This window comes from Schistocerca nitens, chromosome 3 (genome assembly GCF_023898315.1).
Source record: "Schistocerca nitens isolate TAMUIC-IGC-003100 chromosome 3, iqSchNite1.1, whole genome shotgun sequence".
Taxonomy (NCBI): Eukaryota; Metazoa; Arthropoda; class Insecta; order Orthoptera; family Acrididae; genus Schistocerca; species Schistocerca nitens.
The window spans coordinates 444674969-444681377 of NC_064616.1; the positions used below are offsets into that span (position 1 = coordinate 444674969).

A 6409-nucleotide genomic window follows, 5' to 3' on the forward strand; every position below is an offset into this window, starting at 1 on the left:
AGACTGAGAGGGTGTGTGATGTTATTTTAGTGATTACTAAATCGAGTCAGATTTACAGAATTTGACAGCATCGGCCCACTTATCAGTATGACGTTGTGCCCTCTCTGGCCCACATGTATGCAGTGACTCGATTCTAAAGCATATCATAAAGCCGTTGCATTCTCTCTGAGGCAAGCTGGCCCACAGTCGTAACTGCTCGCCGATATCACGGCGCTAGGATAGAGCTGTCGTCCAAGCTGATGCCACCCATGTCCTATCGTGGACAAATATTGGGACCTTGCTAAACACGGGAGCACCAAGGCATCACACAGACAATTCATAGATATACGTTACCTGTGTGGACGAGTGTTGTCCTGTTGAAAAATAGCGCCACGATACACTCGTATGTGTGGTAACACATGACTGTGTACGGTGTTCTTGACGTACCGTTGTGGTGTTAGGGTTTCCTCAGTCACTACCAGCCGTGACCTGAAGTCATACCCAACGGTTCCCCACACCATGACGCCAGTAGTAACACCACTGTGCCTCTCCAAACCATTAAACCAGTGGAAAAAAGGTCCTCTTTCCAGGTGCCGCCATACTCGCTGACGATGGTCATGTGGGATGGTGTAGATCCGCAATTTATCGCTGAATTCAGTGCGAAGCCATTCATTAGTAGTTCATGCTTCCCAGTCTCGCCACCACTCCAGTCGCAGCCGTTTGTGTTGTGGTGTTAACGGCAGCCCACACATCGGACGGCAATTCCCTAGCCAGACAGCCGCTATTCTCCAATGAATGGTGTGGAATCACATAGGATGTTGCAGAGAGTTGTTCTCGGATGACAGGCGCAGATATGAGAGGGTTACGATGTGGTTGATGCACAATACAGTGACCCTCTCTTGTAGTGGTCAGACGTAGTCGGCCGAAATCTGGACGAGTGTGCCTGCTCTCAAGTTCCCATTCAGTCCAACATCAGATCACTGTCGTATATGAATGCCGCTCAAATCTCTATGTTACACGACTCTACCTTCCGGCCAGATGAGTCTCCTTTCAAACTCTGTCAGGTGCTGATAGCGCTGTCTCAAATGAATACGTAGCATTTCTGCGTCCTACACTGACGGCCGTTCCACCTGTTACAGAGAAATGCAACTCTAGTCAATTAGTCCGCAGCTCGTGGTCTCGAGGTCGCGTTCTCGCTTGCCTAGCACGGGGTCCCGCGTTCGATTCCCGGCGGGGTCAGAAATTTTCACCTGCCTCGAGATGACTGGGTGTTTGCGTTGTCCCCATCGTTTCATCATCATTCATGAAAGTGGCGAGATTGGACTGAGCAAAGGTTGGGAATTTGTACGGGCGCTGATAACCGCGCAGTTGAGAGCCCCACAAACCAAACATCATCAGTCAGTTACATACCCAAAGGAATTACAGACATTGGCTGCGAGTGGGCATATACTCGTATTTATATCAGTGTGGCAAGTTGAAAATTTGTGTTGGACCAGGATTCGAACCTGGGTCTCCTGCTTACTAGGCAGATGGTCTGACCACTAAGCCATCCAGACAAAGTGGCCACCGCAACTGCATGGACTACCCTTGCACGCCTCCCGTCAGACAAAAATTCTCAGATTATCCAAACACAACTACTGTAGTTCCCCTTGCCCATTACATCATTACCCGTGGCATTTCTACGATTCCCGTAAGGCTTCCGGTCTGGTGTGCATCCGCACTGAAGAGATCATTGACCATCTTCGCTTTAATTATATATGTGTGTTGTCTGTTTTTCGTGCATGTCCGAAAGAGCAGATACCATTTTGATTCACCAGCAACTATGAATTAAGACACAAAGGAATTACAGACATTGGCTGCGAGTGGGCATTTATTTAAGTCACTGGAAAATGTCCCAAAGAACAGACATGGACTACCCGAGTTGTGATGGCCACTGTAACCGGATCGCTTAGTGGTCAGAGTATATGCCCAGTAAGCAGCAGACCCGGGTTCGAATCCCAGTCTGGCATAAATTTTCAACTTTTCCCATCCATTTAAGTCAATATCCACTCGCAGCCAATGTCCCTAATTCCTTTCGGTCTTAATTCACAGTAGGTGCTGGATCAAAATGGTGTCCTTTCTTTCGGACACGTCCGAAAGCACTGACAGCACATACATAATTACATATTCGCCAATGTTATGTACGTGCACGAAGTTGCGTTGATATTCGACCATGTCTTCCGGGTTCTCCACTTCATTTTATCAGGCAATGCATCTCGCTGCATCCACGGTAGACTAAATGGTTCAAATGGCTCTGAGCACTATGCGACTTAACTTCTGAGGTCATCAGTCGCCTAGAACTTGGAACTAATTAAACCTAACTAACCTAAGGACATCACACACATCCATGCCCGAGGCAGGATTCGAACCTGCGACCGTAGCTGTCGCTCGGCTCCAGACTGTAGCGCCTAGAACCGCACGGCCATTCCGGCCGGCCACGGTAGACTCCTAGTGAAGGTGGTTTGTCGTTTTCTTCATCCGATCACCGTACGTAATGTGTCAGGCGTATAGGTAATTGTGTAGTGTAAATCATTGTAGTGTGTATTCATGTTGCGCTTAAGATATTGTGAGTGAATATCAAAATGTAATGAAACGACAAGAAAAAGCACCGAGTCGGTAAATATCTGTAAAGGAAGTTGTTCCTCATTAGAAGTCATCTTAAGAGTTTGATACAGGACCCCTCCTCCATGGTGCCGGCGATGAATTTTATTTCCGACGACAGTTACCTATGGGTTCTCGCACCGCTACTTTTCAGGGGTTTTTTTTTCTCTCACTCACGTAATACTGCTTCATTTTACAATTTTCTTAGCTTTTTCACGTAAACAACAAAAACTATATTGGACATACCGCTTTTAAGAAGTTACTTAACTTTATTATCAAGCGAGTTGTGCAGTACTTAAGGCACTAGACCCTTACTTCGTACGACCATTCCTTCGTAGATTCTACGTGGTTGCCCTAATTCACTGAATTCGCATGTTATAAAGAAACGATGATGGCCTGTCGTTGTATAGTCAGAGCTTGTGGCAAACCTATGGTTTCAAAGATGATGGGGCGTTTATCTCCAAACTTCCTTCCGTCTGATTGAACAGTAAGTTCCCAGGTAAAACACACGGCTTGTATGTGCAGATTTACAATAGTCGAGAACTATACATCTGCAGTTATATTCGTAACTTAACGGCTACATTAGACCCTTATATGTGACAGTATTCAGATAATTTTCCAGAAGTTAAAAATTCAATCTTAATCTCTTCTCCAATTTCTATTCGTCTTTTATAGACGCGAAACTGCACTGACAAAAGTAAGTAGTCCTTGTGAATGCTTTGTACAAAGTACCGTAAGAATTGTATAGCTCCCTTTCGTAATTAACAATGCAGTAATTTTTAGTCTATTTCTCCACTCCGAACTAGACTTTTCTATGTCATTACGATTTCATTTCATCTATTCCGTCAGAAATTCAAATTCGTGCTCCAGCTTTAGCTCCGTTCGAGCTATAAACTTTAATTTCAGTATTAGCACAGGAAGATAGTTTGAGTTTTCGTGCTACACAATGCTTAATGCAACAGTTATACGGTATGTAATGTTCCTGCTTATAAGGTCCCATCAATTACGATAAGGAGTGAAGTCTATAAACATCAGTCGTTCGTGTCAGAGACAAAGGAAAAATAATTTTAAGTAAAAGAAGAAAACACGACCATCATAAATCATTCTCCACCACTGTTTTATTCCTTTTTGGGGACGAGCGATAAAGTATAAACGGGATGGCTTAAACTGAAAACAGCAAGAAATTTTATAGCGCAACTGTACTCCTTAAAAACTATTAGCCTGAATCTCGTTCACAGCCATTAACAAAGCTGATTCAAAGTTTGTATAACCTGTTGTTAACCTTTTAAGCGAGGACTGCTATTATTTAAAGAAAGTATTCTACCTCGAAACACTATTAAACATGCTTTCGTAACTTGCACCTGAAGATCTTGTTAGTCAGCCATTTGCGATGATGTTCTCAAATTTCCATTAAACAATACAAGAAAATTAAGAAGCCATTACGTTAAACCTGTTCGGAGTAGGCCACCCAGGAGAAGAAAGGTTAGCGACCGGTGGAGTTGCAGAAACCTTGACCAGCGAGACAGACCCACCATTCATTGGTACATCGACAAGTGCTTCTTGGCCATCGCCTGCGGGGCGTGTCCATCAAAGCTGAGAACAGGGAACGTCTACGTAAAAAGAAAAAAGAAATAAAATACGATTCCGTTTTGCTTTTACCCTATCACATACATAGTAATATTTGTTTTGCCTCAGGCAGCTAGAAGCAATATGGAATATTACGCGTCCCTATGTCTGTAGTTTAACATCATCGGGTGCATACCAGAAAAATCGTGCGGGAAACCGACATCAACGAATTTAAAAATTAACACTGAACTCAGGTGCAGCTCATGTTTCCGAGTATGAAAGAATTGCATGTCAACATTGAGCTAAGTTGGTAGCAGCATTGCCACTCAAAAACGTCTCATGGTGCATTGGAACGAACAGGAGGGTGCTGAGGAAAGTATCTCATTACTATTTCATGACTTCTTGCGAGCAAACACTACGTGAGCTATTACGCTGCCCTTCATGCAACTTTGAATGGTATTTGCGTAGCACACACCGCATTAGCGTAAGGTTTCCTGGAAGCAGTTTTAAATAAATTACCTCTTGCACAAGGACCACTTTGTTGACGACGTTAATATTAATCACAATGAGCACAGCAAAACTTTCAGAAGCTTCATCTTGTACCTGACAGACAACTCAAAAATTGATAAAACATGTTTTTCATCCGAGCACTTGTGAAATGACTAAAAACAAAAAAATCTTTCATATTATTACTTAGTTGATATTTTTAATGTGTTTGTGGATCTTATATGCACAGCACGAACATGTTTTAGGTTCGTTTGCATTCGTTTACCATTTACAGATGAGGAAACTTCGTTATCTACGATTTTTTTAGTCGCTTTCTTGTTATTGGGGCGTTAATCGACATATGAAAACAGCGGGTAACGCAACAAATGCTATATGGCCTTCAGCGCATAATAAACAGTCTAATAAACAGAAATAACTTAATTCATTCCATTATATCAGTTGGAAGAGTTAGTCAGTTAAATACTTTCGCCGACTAAAAATTAGGAATCGACTTGAGGTTTGCCGATAACAGACTGAAAGAACTATATACATGTTCACTGTAGTGTAGCATATTTTAGTTCGTTTCTGTGTAACTGACGCCAGGCAACCTGAAGCGTCTTCCATTGTACGGCGCAGAGAGCAGAAAATAACAAAGAAATCATTTTTATCTTAATCTGATTTGATCCATTATAAATGGTTTTTGAAAGCCTGCGACTGTAGATACAATAGGTTTGTTTATAAATAAATAAATCTTCTGCTACCAGTCACGATTTTCTTTATTTTACTATTTGCACGACGCGTTTCGAGAAGCAGACTCACACACACTGACAACATCAAAAGAAAATGGCTTAACACACATCATAAAAACGCACTTGAAAATGGGAATTATTTCTCGAAACGCGTCGTGCAAATAGTAAAATAAAGAAAATCGTGACTGGTAGCAGAAGATTTATTTATTTATAAACAAACCTATTTTTATCTTAGTTTGAAGGTTTCGGTGAAGAGCACGTACCCACCATTTACGCATCCAGAGGAAACCGGAAGAGGATAATTAGAAGATCAACAGAAGTGGATAAAGGAACATGCTGCTGCCTAACAGTATCTCTGATAAGTGGAAGCAAATAAAGAGCATTGCAGTTGAACGGAAGAGGTTTGCACATCGAGCTCCACATACGTGCTCACTCGTGCCATTGGTACCGAACAATAGCAGGTTTGTATCTGCGCAGATCTATATGGCTTGCCAGTGCTTTATGATTGCCTCGAATTGTGCATATGAAGAGAGTGAGGTGCAAGCAACAAAAGCAGCGACCATTATTTATTTTGTGAGCAGGCCGCGGGCGCACACTCCTTGCTCTCTGCAAAGCCCTCTATTAACAGCGACAAAGAATTTTATATCCCTGTGAGTCTGAATTCTTTCTACGACGCTCGTTAAGGTTCAGATAAAGCCTGACCTGTAATACAGGGAAAACAGTAACCGGCAGTAAATGAAACAAGTTCAATGGGAATTTAATTTTCAACTTTTCTTAATTGTATTCCTCTAAGTCGGCGTCCAAAAGAGCTAACTCTAATTTTCTAGGAATCTGTTGAGACAACTGTCTCAGTCTAACGTTTACTTAATATCCATTCGGTATTCAGTACGCTGACGATAAGAGACATGATCAAGTGTAAAAAAGTATGGAAACGGTACACGCAGGGAATTTAATTAAGAAGCAAATCCTGCGCCATAAGACAATTAAAA

General features: G+C 42.3%; 1 non-coding gene across 1 annotated transcript; it reads right to left on the bottom strand.

Annotated features, from left to right (window-relative positions):
• Nucleotides 1-1463: 1463 nt before the first annotated feature.
• Nucleotides 1464-1536, bottom strand: Trnat-agu (transfer RNA threonine (anticodon AGU)). Its single transcript has one exon. It is a non-coding gene; the product is annotated as a tRNA-Thr (tRNA).
• Nucleotides 1537-6409: the final 4873 nt, after the last annotated feature.